The following is a 14,515-nucleotide window of genomic DNA, read 5'->3' as shown; positions in this document are numbered from 1 at the left end:
GGATCCAGGCAAGGTCTTTGAATATTTCCATAATTATCTTTGTATGATCACAGATTTTACAAGTGGAATAGAAAATCTCTATTCCAGCCTCTGCCTTGACAATTCAAGTTATGTAAATTTAAAATTTGTTCTTTGAGCATCTTGTATCACTGCCCAGCACCGATTATCTCTCAATCGTTAAACTTCTTTTTTTTTTTTTTGGTGGTACGCGGGCCTCTCACTGTTGTGGCCTCTCCCGTTGCGGAGCACAGGCTCTGGACGCGCAGGCTCAGCGGCCATGGCTCACGGGCCCAGCCGCTCTGCGGCATGTGGGATCTTCCCGGACCGGGGCACGAACCCGTGTCCCCTGCATCGGCAGGCGGACTCTCAACCACTGCGCCACCAGGGAAGCCCTCGATAACTGCTTTTAAATAGAACTAGGAACAATGCTCTTTGTCTTGACTTTCACAAGAGTAACCAAGGATAATAAAATAATTTTTCTTCTTTTTTTAGGAAGGTGCTCACGGGTGAGACTGTGCATTTCTGCCACTCACAGGACTGGCCTGTAACAAATTCCAGGGGAGGTCCATCCCTTTCGTCCTTGGAAAACAGATGTCTCACAGAGACGCTGCAGAAGCTCTGCCACTGCCCAGGAAGCCCAGGTGTGGATATCTCCACCAAAGGCAATGAACGTGCCCTGGACACAGGTGGGCAGCTCTGCTGTCGGAAGTTACCCCTTCCCTCGGATGGGAAGTTACCCCTTCCCTCTCTTACCTCCCACCCGATGCCCTCATTTTACCCCTCCAGCCATCCAAGAGTTAGCCTCCCGCCTCCTTCTCCTTGCCCCTTGTCCCTGCAGGGCGACAGCTTCTCAGGCCTCAGGGCTGCTGCACCCTGCCCGCCTGGAACAGGGCTGAGAAGGGAGGGGGTGACCCCCCCACAAGGTCGTTCTCAGAAGTCTGTGTCTTTTAACCTCCTCACTTGAAAAGCGCCCCGTAGTCAGCGGTCACACCCGGCACTCATGTGCAGAGACCACACGTACAATGAAGCCCCATAAGCCACATCGGCCCTGAACCTGAAGGACAGCACAGAGGGAAGCCACACCCTCCAGGGCTCCCCCAGGTTTACCGTCAACACGTGAGCACCTGAGTTTAGAGCTTTGCTTCCCAACGTTCTCTGGCCACGATGGTAAAAGGGTCTACACTGGTGGTTAATTTTAACTGGAGGTTTATAACCAGGCGGCTCTTGGATGGAGTCTACACTGCAGATACGATAGACGAAGTAACACACTTTTTAACAATTTGAATGAACAGTCTCCGGAGACCCCGAGTCAAAAATGCATGTCCCAGTCGTTTATGAGAGGTGACTTCAGGACACACTGGTCGGGCAGAGGGGATGTGACACAGGGGAGGAAGGGCAGCAGTACAAAGGGCATCACCAAGCAAGCAATCAGCGTGGGTGACTGGGTTGGGAACTCTGAGAGCCAGTGTAGACCATGGCTCAGGTGGTCCCAACTGAGGGGTATTTTTCTGACTCCCCCCAGGGGGTCTTGGGTCACCAGCACCTCCAAAATATGCCTGGTGCCGGCAAAGTGGGCTCTTGGGGCGAAGAGAGCCCTTGGGCAAAGCTGGCAGTTGGAAATCAGGGCACCATGCGTGGAAATGCCAAACACCCAAGGGATACGGGAAGGTCTTGACAGTGTCTGCTACACCTGGCGGCTCAAAAATATCAGGACATTTTGCCTAAAATGTGGGTGTCTAGCTTCTCTGTCACAGTGAGCTGTCATCCCAGAATGGCCATGGCTGGCTGGCTTGGAGGGTTCTCTCTGGCTGGGATGTGAGCTCCTCCAGTTCAACAGTGCCCACAGGTTTGCTCTCTGTACCCAGACACCCTGCCTGACCTACCACACCCCTCGTAAAGCACCTGCCATGCCCAGCTCCTGCCTGACGTGCAGAGGGCGGTGATTCTGCCCATTCGGTTCTCTCGGCTGACTGGATGACCTAGTGATGTCATATGACCCAGGCTAGTAATTCACTGGCTGTTCTCAGATGAGGGAGAACCTTCTGAGCTGAGAGTCACAGGGTACGTGCTTACCCAGGAAACCTGGATTGTGAGCCACATGCCAGCTTAATTAATGAGGAGCAGATACCCTGAGTGAGCAGATATGAGAAGCCTTTGGACCACGGGGGTGGGGGGGATGGGGGAGGGGAGAGTCTTGAATCTCAGCCTCAGGCTGATGGCTTTCTACTTCCCACCAGGCCTGGCAGTGCCAGGGTCCAGGGCATCTTGTATCCTGACAATAAGGGTCCCCTCTTCTTGAGCAGGTGGATAGATGTATATTCCCTTCCATCACATATGCTTTGACCAGAAGAGCTTCTTCAAGCTGTTTATCATCATCTTATCAAATGTTTAATTCAAAGGTCTTGGGGGAACCCTCCTACACTGTTGGTAGGAATGTAAATTGGTGTAGCCACTGTGGAGAACAGTATGGAAGCTCCTTAAAAAACTAAAAATACAGTTACCATATGATCCAGCAATCCCATGCCTGGGCACATATCCAGAAAAGATGAAAATTCCAATTCGAAAAGACACATGCAGCCCTATGCTCATAAGCACTATTTACAATAGCCAAGACATGGAAGCAACCTAAATTTCCATTGACAGATGAATGCATAAAGACACACACACACACACACACACACACACAATGGAATACTACTCGTCCGTAAAAAAGAATGAAATGATGCCATTTGCAGCAACATGGATGGACCTAGAGATTATCATACTAAGTGAAGTAAGCCAGATAAAGACAAGATATCATACGATATAACTTATATGTGGAATCTAAAATATGATGCAATGAACTTATTTACAAAACAAATAGACTCACAGACATAGAAAACAAACTTATGGTTACCAAAGGAGGGGGGGAGGGATAAATTAATCCACAAATTATCTGTGGATTAACAGATATACATTACTATATATAAAAGATAACCAACAAGGACCGGCTGTACAGCACAGGGAACTATATTCAATATCTTATAATAACCTAAAATGGAAAAGAATCTGAAGAAGAACATATACATGTATATGTATAACTGAATCACTTTGCTGTGCACCTAAAACTAACACAACATTGTAAATCAACTATGCTTCAATTAAAAAAGCAAAGATCTTGGAATAAAGCACACACTGATAAGGGAAAAGCTCCATTAAACCAGAACAGAACTTGCAGATGTCTCCACTGGTGGGGGTTTCCTAAGTGAGTATGAGAGAGGGAGGCCTTTGGACCATCCGAGGGAAGATGCTTCAGTTGTGGGGTGAGGAGGACGGGCAAAAGACACATTTCCCCGTCTTCTATCACGATCCCAAAGGTGTGTGTGGGCTCTGCTGCCTGGGTGGACCTCTTCTCTTTGAAAAAAAATTAAGTTTCTGGGACTTCCCCGGCAGTTCAGTGGTTAGGACTCCGTGCTTCCACTGCAGGGGGCACGGGCTCCACCCCTGGTCAGGGAACTCAGATCCGGCAAGCTGCGCGGTGAGGTCAAAGAAAAAAAAAATTTAAGTTTCTGACTTAAAAGAAATGGAATTGAGTCGGCTTTTCTGATAAGAGTTGTGGACTGTTGTAAAGATGTTTTTACCTTATTTTAATCTGGTCTCTGTGTCTTCAAGGAAGTTTTAACTCAGTGGTTAATAAGCACAAATATTTTCATTGGAATTATACCAATATCGATCATTTTCATGGAGAAAATATTTTCTGGAGCAAACTCCATTAAGCCATCTTAATTCCTTAATCAGTTTCTTATACAGTGCAGACAACTGTTTAAAACTTTCTTCTGTCCTATTTTAATTTTGTACCTTCTTTTCTAACATAAGAAATTAAAGCTATTGAATATTCTGTGTTTTATTCTGAAAGCTTTATAGTTTTAGCGTTTTTTAAAAAAATTATTTTGTTTTATTTTTGGCTGTGTTGGGTCTTCGTTGCTGCACGCGGGCTTTCTCTAGTTGCGGTGAGCGGGGGCTACTCTTCGTTGTGGTGCTCTAGCTTCTCATTGCGGTGGCTTCTCTTGTTGGGAGCACGGGCTCTAGGTGCGCGGGCTTCAATGGTTGTGGCTCATGGGCTCTAGAGCGCAGGCTCAGTAGTTGTGGCGCATGGGCTTAGTTGCTCCGCGGCATGTGGGATCTTCCCGGACCAGGGCTTGAACCCGTGTCCCCTGCATTGGCAGGCGGATTCTTAACCACTGTGCCACCAGGGAAGCCCCTATGGTTTTAGCTTTAATGCATAGATCTATGATCCATCTCAAATTAATTTTTGTGTATGGTGTAAAGCAGGGGGTTTTTTTTCTTTCTTTTTTTTTTAATCTGTGATTGCCTTTCTCTGTGGAAAGCAGGGGTTTTAAAGTCCTTATTTTTCCATATGGATACCCATTTAATTTTAAATTTATGGAAACTAGTTTTTAGGGAATTCTGTTCCTTGTAAACTTTATATCAGAGCTGTGATTGATCGAACAGAATTTTGTCTTCATGAAATGCTACTGATTAAAGTCCCTGCCCTGTAAGGTGGCTGTGGTTATTCTCATTATTTCTATGAAGTTGTCCCAATTTTCCTGTGTTAAATTTTGACTACATATCTTGCAAGATTATTTGATACTTCCATAAAATCTTCGTCAATAACAAACATGACTGTGCAGTTTTAGCTGTTGTCAGGTTTTCGTCTACCAGCATAAAATATTTCTCGGACCAAGTATTTTTCACTTTCAAAAACTACACACAAATGTAACGTCAGGTTTGGATCTATCACAAACTATGTTCAGTGCAGCTTATCTATTTCATTATGAATTGGCTACATTACTGGATATTTTGTATTTCTCAGAAAATCAGTGAGCAAAGTGAAAGCGATTCTCCTCAGGGCCTCTGAGAGTACTCAGGCAACACCACAGCGAAGGCAAGTGGGTCATTTGCAGAGACGTGGATGGACCTAGAGCGTGTCATACAGAGGGAAGTAAGTCTGAAACAGAGAGCAAATATATAATAATACATATATGTGGAATCTAGAAAAATGGTATAGATGATCTTATTTGCAAAGCAGAAACAGAGACACAGACTTAGAGAACAAATGTGTGGATACCAAGGGGGGAAGGGGTGGGAGGGAGGAATTGGGGGACTTGAATGGACACATATACATTATCGATACTATGTATAAAATAGACAACCGATGGGAACATACTGTATGGCACAGGGAACTCTACCTAATGCACTGTGGTAACCTAAACGGGAGGGAAGTCCAAAAGGGAGGGGATATCTGTATGTGTGCATGGCTGATTCATTTTGTTGTGCGGTGGAGGCTGACACAACATTGTAAAGCAACCATAGTCCAATAAAAATTAATAAAAAAGGAATACCCCAGCAATGGGTTATTATAATTCCAAACTCCATACCATTTGTTCTTTTAATATTTTTTGGTTTGTTTAGTAACAACCTATGTCATTAGCTGACAAAAGAGCAAAGAACGTACACCAAGTCCAAACGGCCACAGAAAAATGTCCTCTTTAACAGAGCATAACTCATGTTCAGCGTTCTTACTGAAATGAAATAAAATGAAATAAAACAGTCCCAGGTTAAAATGTCATGACAACCACCTCTATGAAGGAAAAAAAAAAAAACGACGTCATCACTATGTAATAAACTAGGGTGGAGAGTACCTGGAATTTCATGGGCTAATTTGCTTCTTTCTCCTTCATTTTGATCCTACACATGCTGACATCTTTCCAAACTTTCCACTTCATCATTAGAATATTTATCTTCCCCTTTAATCAGTGATATGCTGGAAAATGTCCAACAACTGGCTTCCTGGGAAATAAAAGCTCCAAGTTTTATCATTTGCCTCCTTTGTCGGGTAAATACTCCCATCGGGGCCAATTTCAAGCTACCAACGTGACAGCAGCGGGCTTGTAGAATTCACGAAAATTTAACAATCAGCTCTAGTGAGCAGAGAGAACTGGCTTCAGCTCCCACGGCACCCACTTCACCCATTCTCCACCACAAGGTCTCTGAAGAGGTTGCTTTTATTTGATTCTTCATACACGGAAGTCATACAAGAGAGCAAAAGTAAGAAACGGGATCTCCAGACTGAAACCAGTGCTTTCTCCATGAAAACACATTATTTGTCCCTAGTAAGACATGAAATATTTCTGGCTATCACCTTCACCACGTTAAATGGTACCATCAGGAACACTGAAGGAAGCTATACGCTCAGTCTGTTCTTTTAGATTTAGAAGGTGCCGTGTTTTAAAGGTTGAAGAAGAGAAGAGCTTCGTTTAGCCCACAGACACCGGGGATTCACATGCCTTATTCGGAGTAGTCTCTCCAGCACCGTACACAGTGCCTGGCACGTATGTGCTCAATAAGTGTTGGAAAAGTAAGTGCATGAGATCTTACACACACGTCATTGAGGCTGAAAGGGAGGGTTTTAAAGGAATGGTTTCATCCAAGCAGAAGACGATAGGAAGAACACAGCTTCAGGAACGGCAAGGCAAGCTCAAATGCCAGGAACGTGCATTCCATGCTGTTGACCCACACAACATGCTGGAAGAAACGTTCTTTATACCACCTTGAAACACAAGAACATTGGCTTATGGAGCCCATGTGTTCTCCCTGCGACTGGATTTTTCCTGTGGAGTCTGTGATCTGGAAGCCTCTCCTCTCTCTATAACATACAGACCCACTGTTCTCTCCGCATCCTCAGCCACTCATGTTCCTCAGCTCTTTCATTTCTGCACCAACAGAATCCTCAAGAGGCCTCCAGGTGTGTGTCCAAGCTAGCACAGCTTCACTTGAGACCACAAAACAAAAGAAATCCACAGAAAAGATGCCAAACTCCCAATGAAACATAACTAACCGAGCAAGTGGGCTTCTCCGTGTGTTTGTGCACGCACTTGCATCATGTGTTACGGGGATGAGACCCTTAAAATTCCCATCCTTCCTCTTAAGAAGTGGGATGGAGAACAGCTGAGCCTCCTCTGGAGATACCCTCCTTCTAAGCCCGCAGATTCCACGTGGGGTGCTACGCAGAAGCGCACCGTCCAACACCAAAGTAACGAAATACCACGATACCTTCTGTACAGAGTAAGTGCCCCATTATCATGTATTAATACTATCTCACAGCCAGAATCCGTGTTATCAAGGGAGGTGCATATAGGTATAAACAGTTGCTCTCCAAAATAATTTGTTACTTTATGTGTCTGCAAAAGAGTCATGGAAACCCACAGAGGTCAGTAAGGTTCTCAGTGATGTCTGCTGCCATCACCAAAAAGGTGGTTTTTGTCTGAAATTGTGCCTCCGAAGTTCGGGCGTGTTTAAAAAGTCTGTCTCTCAGCTGGCCAAGGGCACTTGCAGCTTTTGCTGGGAGAGACAAGCACAGACGACTGGGGCATTTCACAAATCCAGTTTCATGTTACTCGGTTTGGCACAAGCTACAAGTACTAAACAGTTTCTGCCGGCTCTGCAGGCTGTCTTTAAAGCTCAGGGCTTTCCTCTCAGTGGTCTACCCCTCCTATCCTCTTGGTCAGGTGTCTGACCCAGGCTTAGGGCACAGAGGCCAGACAGGCAGGCACAGTTAGCGTGGAGGCCAAGGGGGCAGGGGGGCAGCTGGGTCACCCTTTTCCATCGGGAGTCCTGGCGGGTGGGGACACACTCACATCTGAGGAGAGAGCTTTGGGTCATAATGACAGCGTTGGGGTCAGAGTCCTGGAAAAAGAAATCAAAGGCAATGGGGTCAAACGGACTCACGGACGGATGGTCTGAGTGGACAGGGCAGTCAGTGTGCCATTGACCGTGTCCGGGCTCTCATGCCTTCAAGGGCACGCTGGGCAGACACCAGTATTTTCAGGGCAAGAGGACAAATGGAGACTCAGATACTTTATGTCTGAATTTTTTAAAGTTATACATCAAGACGACAAGACGTTGTTAACTAAAATGTGTTCTATTCCTCTACCACAACAAATTGAAATTAGAAGGACTTGGGAAGCCTGGTTGCAATTTAAAATGTTCAGACTCTTCAGTATTCTGTGTTGATTGTGGGGACACAGGCCATCCTGAACCTACTCCCTGGCTTGTCGCCCTTCTTTTCCCTGGAGCAGCTTGGTGGACACCCCAGCCTTCCCGTCCAAGCCCTGTCCATCTCGCATTCCCTCCCAAACCCGCAGCCTACGGAAGTGTAATAACTACGTCTCCAGAAGCAGAGCCAGCCCTCGGGTGGAGGGATGTGGGGGAAGTCTGCACAGGCAGGGCAAACAGGTGTGGGGCGTGAGGACAGGGATTCCAAGGAACGTGTATCTGAAGCAAGAGGCATCGGGGGATGCGGGCTCTGGGTCAGCACAGCCTTTGACCCTGTAGACTTCTCCTTCCATGGGGAGGGATGAGGCTAGAGTGGGGCTAAGGACACTACCAGAGGGCAGACTGGGTCATTCCATGGGCCACGAAAGGATGCACACGGGTTCCACCACTGCTTCGGGGCTTCTCCCACCCTCACCTGACCTTCATTTGCAGGTGTGTAAGGCTCAGTCCCAAGTGACCTGAGTTACACCCTTGTGGCACTTGGAGAAAACAGACAAGCTTGGATTCAATAGCCCTAAGGCCTCCTAATCTCTCTCTAGCTTCTAATTCCAGTTTACAAGGTCATGTTCTCTCCTTCAAAGCAGCCCAGCCATCATGCTTCTCCTCTGCCTTCTCTCCTTCCCCAGCTATCCTGAAACACTGTAGCCCCTTCACTATGGGTCTACCACCCTGGGCTTCTCCCCCAATCCTGTCTTCATCCTAAACCAGCTGCCCTTCTCCTCCCAGCATCCTCACTGCCGAGGTCCAAACACTCCCGGTACGCACTGACAAATACCTCTGCCCTGTGTCTGAGATCAAGGCCCTATACGCACACTTGCTTAGGGTTTGGGGATATTCTGTGACCCTCTGTAATCAGCTTCTACTGACCTCGAGTTACTGTAGATAACAGAACACTGGATAACATGCCTGAGAATCCACCCGAGCTGCTTATCTTGGTAAAACAAGGCCTCCCTCTCTTTGGGTGGCTGTAACAGGTCCCCAACAAAGGGGAAGATTAGGGGTGAATGCTTTCATCTTCCCGAAGGCCTTATCCTTTTGCTTTTCTCCACGAGGCCGAAAGTGTTTTCGTCAAAGCCGGGAAGAGAGTCTATGTCTGCTTCAGTGCAGGGCCAGACCGTGCTACTCACAGTCCCCTTTGGCCTAACCCAGATCGTAGGGGGAGGAGTCTGGCTATACCAGAGCTATCGTCCCAGCGCTGTCAGGACAGCGACCCAATTGGTGTGTGGTATTTTGCTCTACAGAGGGATTTTACCCAAACAGCCTCATCTCACCTGCCTGCTACGGCATCACAGGCTCCTCCATCTACAAACACGAGGCTCCCCTACAGCCGGAAGCTTCTATTTTAACCGCGTCTTCTCCAGGGACCCTGTTCTCAGTGCTCGAGTGCTTCCTTTTCCTTCCTGCTCCCTACTTTTTTTTAAAATTTTTATTTATTTATTTTATGGCTGTGTTGGGTCTTCGTTTCTGTGCGACGGCTTTTCTCTAGTTGCGGCAAGCGGGGGCCGCTCTTCATCGTGGTGCGCGGGCCTCTCACTATCGTGGCCTCTCTTTGCGGAGCACAGGCTGCGGACGCGCAGGCTCAGCGGCCATGGCTCACCGGCCCAGCCGCTCCGCGGCACGTGGGATTTTCCCAGACCGGGGCACGAACTCGCGTCCCCTGCATCGGCAGGCGGACTCTCAACCACTGCACCACCAGGGAAGCCCTCGCGGTCTCTCTTGTTGCGGAGCACAGGCTCCAGACGCGCAGGCTCAGTAGTTGTGGCTCATGGGCCTAGTTGCTCCGCGGCATGTGGGATCTTCTGGGACCGGGACTCGAACCCGTGTCCCCTGCATTGGCAGGCAGACTCTCAACCACTGCGCCACCAGGGAAGCTCCCTGCTCCCTATTTTTGATTATTTTCTATCCCTCTATGATTTCACTGAGGTGTACAAAGAGAGTGGGCAGAAGTCAATCACTCAGCTGGCAGGCTCACGCGTGATCTCTGGATCACAGCTCTTTGTTTTGTCCGCTTCCAATTTAGGAATAAAAAAAAGCAAAACCAAACCAAAAAGTGTTTGTCGGATCCTCTTACTCCTCCCCCACCTCCTTTTCTGAACTCAGAAAGATCTGCCTACAAAAAATTACAAAAAGAAGCACTCCTGTTTGGTTTCTGTCTCTGAAACGCTGACTTTCCACTCAGCATTCCTTTCCCCTGAAGTCCGCGCTCCCGTCTCTTAACGACAACACCAGGCTTGAATTCCCACTTCACTGTTCCCATCAATCACTTCCAGTCCTGCGGGGTCTCTTGTCCAAACCTCAGTCATCTTCCTCCCCACTCCCCACATCCACTCAGGCCCTGGACCGAGGCATCCTCAATGTTTTGGGCATCTTGTTGCTATCTGTGGTCCCCACTGTGTGTCTGCTACCCTTCATCCCACGGGTCCACCTCAAGGGAACAGCCCTTTCCAGCATCCCGCTTCCTGTTGCTGCACTGCAGCCCGTTTTTAGGAACCTAATGTCCATGTTCCCTGGGTGAGTATTCACGGCCCCTTTTCAATCTGTTTCCAGCCTGATGTTCCAACCTCAGCAGTGATGTGTGTGCAGACCGGCCCTGTCCCCTCCAGAATGGAGCTCCCACAAGAGTAGAGAAGGAGAACATTCCTCACTGGCACCCCCATCCTCGTGGTGTTTCACACCTGACATTTGCACACTGTCACTTCCGGCCACACCGCAAACCTGGACCAGCAAGGTGACGTGGCCTAAGTGGGCAGCCGCTGGCAGGTGAGATTCTGAAGGCATGTGATGCCTGGCGCAACAGCGATGCCTCCCCGGACCCGGCTCCCGGACCGCCCAGATCGGGCAGCTCCCAGGCGCTATCTGCGCTGTCTCCCAGGGTCCCCGTGAGATCAGGCTCTAGTTGTCCAAGGGTGGGAGCTAGCTTGACGACACACCCCTTCACCTTTCCTTCCTCACTTCACATCCTCTGACCAGAGGACGGGCTCAGAGCTCACGCAGAGATGTTGGCCGGGGTGAGCATCGCTGCCTAAACCTCACCCCTCTCTCCTTGCTTGGCCTCCTTGTGACAAGTAACCAAAGGTTCTCTTTGCTGTGAGATCCAGCTGCAGCCACAGGAGATCTAAACCTCGGTTTCCTCTGACTAGCTGTGATGAGAATTAACCCAAAGCCATGCCTGCACTTCTTTTTGACTGTTTCTGGGCCTGTGAGCTCCAGGACCTCCCCTGCCCTCTTGTTAGGACAATTAGCCCGCTGCTTGTTTCTGCTCTGCTGAATGCCTCCTTATTTGTACTCTGTGACCCACTTTAATATGCTGCTTTTATGTATCCAAAGAGGTAACTGCTCTAACTTTCAGAGTTCTTGATTCTCGCCGTGCTGGTGTGAATGGACGCTTCTGTGACGCCCACCAGTAATGCATTTGGGATGTCCTTGAAATATTAAAGTTTGGTCCTTAAAAAAAACCGTCCCCGCAAACTATCTGCACTTGAATCCTTATCTTACAGAGTCTGCTTCTGGGGGCACCCAAACCAAGACAATCACAATCGCAGACTCACACACACACACACATGCACAGCACACTTTAACGGCTGCTCGCCCTGCCCTGTGTCCTGTCCCCACTTTCCTGAGATCACCTCCCAGTTAATGACTTCTACACAAATCCTTGTCTCAGAGACTGGTTCACTAGTTCTCTTAGGAATCCTGCTCATCTGGTACGGAATTCACAATTAAAGGAAACATATTTGCCAATATAAAATCCAGAAAAAATACACAAACATATTTTGAATAAAATTTCTATGTCCCTGTAAATAACCAATATTCTTTGTGAGCATAACTTACAATTTCCAGGCAAAAATGGAAACAAAAGACTTACTTTGCAAACTGTTGCAAATTCGCAAAAAATTTGAAAGACTTATTTGCAAATAAGTTAAAATGTTATATTACTCAGTGCAACTAATGATAAATCTATTTTAAACGAGGATGTAATTTGTATTACTAGAGAATCTTTTCTTTGTCTAGCCCTTGCAAAATAAATTCAAAGACTAAGAAGTGTCACCGGAGGACAAGTCCTCTCAGGATACCCATGCACTTTGGTCCAGTTCTGCTCCCATCTGACCACAATTAGAGCTTTTAAGAAACTCCTCTGATTTTTCTCATCATAATCCCTTGCTTGTTTCCCCATGGTAATGAGCAATTAATCCCACAATATAAATAGGCCCTTGAATCAGTGAGGAGCTTTTATGTCGTAAGCAACAGAAAACCCAATTCAAATTGGCTTAAGAATAAACAGTCACGTCTCCTTATAGATGGTACATTAATTGCAAGAGGAATGATAGTAATCAAACAGTGGAGAAACTAGACCACACCAGGACCAGGTGAGCAAGATGAATACCCCGCTGAGGGCAGAGAGATGCTGTGTTCCTCCACACTCGAGATGAATACAACATCAATTACAGGGTATCCCAACAGGAGGCAGGGAACCTGAAACCAGTCATAAGGAAACATCACATGAACTCGATAAAGGACTGGCCTGGAGTTTGCAAAAATATCAATGTCATGAAGGACAAGGAAAGGCTGGGGAATCATTCCCAGATTAAAAGAGATTAAAGAGACCTGAACCTCCAAAAACACATGATGCTGGACTTAGAGAAAGAAACATGCTATAGAGCAGCGGTCCCAAACCTTTTTGGCACCAGGGACTGGTTTCGTGGACAACAATTTTTCCACGGACTGGGGGGCTGGGGGATGGTTTTGGGATGATTCAAGCACATTACATTTATTGTGCACTTTACTTCTATTATTATTACATTATAATATATAATGAAATAATTGTACACCTCACCATAATGCTGACAAGAGGCGGAGCTCAGGCGGTAATGCGAGCGATGGCGAGCGGCTGTAAATACAGATGAAGCTTCACTTGCTCGCCCTCCCACCATTCACCTCCTGCTGTGTGGCTCCATTCCTAACAGGCTGTGGAACGCTACTGGTCCATGGCCCGGGGGTTGGGGACCCGTGCTATAGAGGACGCAGTTGGGAAAATTGATTAAAATTGGTATCTGTGGTTTAGAGTAAACTATCGTATCAATGATTAAGCTCCAGTCCTGGATGATAGGACTGCAGGGATGTGAGAGAAGGTCCCTGTTCTGATGAACAACATACGGAAGTAGCACGTGCTCAAGGGGCGTGATGTCCGCTATCTGCTCTCAGTGGGTTCAGAGAGGATTCAGCCTGGGGATAAAATGGTACAAATTGGTGAATCTGCATAAGTGGTAAATGGGGGTTCTCTGAACCATTCTTGCAAATTTCTTGAAGTTTGAAAGTATTTCGAAATCAAAACTTAACAATCATTGAGCAGTGAAAGCCATTAGGGGACCCAGGGGGCCAAGCCAGTGGCTCCGTGACTTCAGCGAGGCCCTACTTTCCCTGGCTTTCTTCTGTCTCCCGGTTCTGCCCTCCTGGGGTCAGCGCTGCCCGTCCTGAGAGTGGCCGGGGTGAACGGGCTGGTGGGGGGCCCAGGCTTCCCACCCCCTCAGAAGGGCAAGTGAGGGCCTGTTCTTCCCTCACGTCTGAGAAACCCTGCTCCAACACACAGAATCTAATCAGGATGTCCCTGGTACTTCGGGCATAAATTCCCTAAACGCTTTGATGCAGCAGATACCCCAGGTCTTCTCCAATTTCACTCGAACCTTCATTCCCATTTCCGACACCCCCATGAGCCAACCCTCACCTGCCACCCCCCGACTCTCTGCAACAGTCCCTCTGTTTCAAATGTCCCCACCCCCCACCACTTGGTAAACACTTTCTGTCCCTCAAGACTCGGCTCAGGGAGCACCTCCTCTACATGACCTTTCCCCACCCCCCCAACAAGGCCTTCCCTTTCCTGGTGTCCTCGGCCCCTCTGACAGCCTCCCACGATGTATGAGTCCATGTTTCTATTTGCTACCCACAGGCCTTATGCTTCTGGAGGGCAAAGCCCAGCTATGGTCTAAGGTTCAGAAAGTGCTCACATACCCACAAACCATGGACCCGAGCATCACGTCTGCCCTGCCGACACCACGCGCTCCCTGCCCAGTAAAACTCTGTGGAATGATTTGCATAAGTGAATCTGTGAACATGCTTACAATAGTGCTAGACACTAAATAACTCACTAAAATAAACCATTACTCAATAAAATACATCTTAATTAGGTTGGGTATTTTACTCTGGGAAGGAAAATTACCGTTATTCAAGCCACATGGAACCACTGAGAAACGCAAGATTTAGCCGAGACGTGGCCACTGCATATGTTCTAATTTCCTGTTTTTCTCCGAGAGGCCACTGTCCCAGTCTGGGTTGGGCAATGCATGATGGGCAGCCCGGCCCTGGCTTAGGAGAAAGACTGCCTTCATTTCATACGGGAAAAAGGGAAATCTCAGAAAAGCCACAA

The 14,515-nt window shown here is 47.6% G+C and overlaps 1 protein-coding gene across 1 annotated transcript in view; it reads right to left on the bottom strand.

Annotated features, from left to right (window-relative positions):
- RIN2 (Ras and Rab interactor 2) overlaps positions 1 to 14,515 on the bottom strand; it is a 176,166-nt gene that overhangs the window by 101,895 nt on the left and 59,756 nt on the right. The window lies entirely within an intron of this gene.

This window comes from Aethalodelphis obliquidens, unplaced genomic scaffold (genome assembly GCF_003676395.1).
Source record: "Aethalodelphis obliquidens isolate GAN/ISIS:26980383/991018 unplaced genomic scaffold, ASM367639v1 scaffold18, whole genome shotgun sequence".
NCBI classification, from domain to species: Eukaryota; Metazoa; Chordata; class Mammalia; order Artiodactyla; family Delphinidae; genus Aethalodelphis; species Aethalodelphis obliquidens.
Note: the sequence above shows the minus strand (reverse complement) of the source record. Positions and strands in the feature narration are given on the sequence as shown.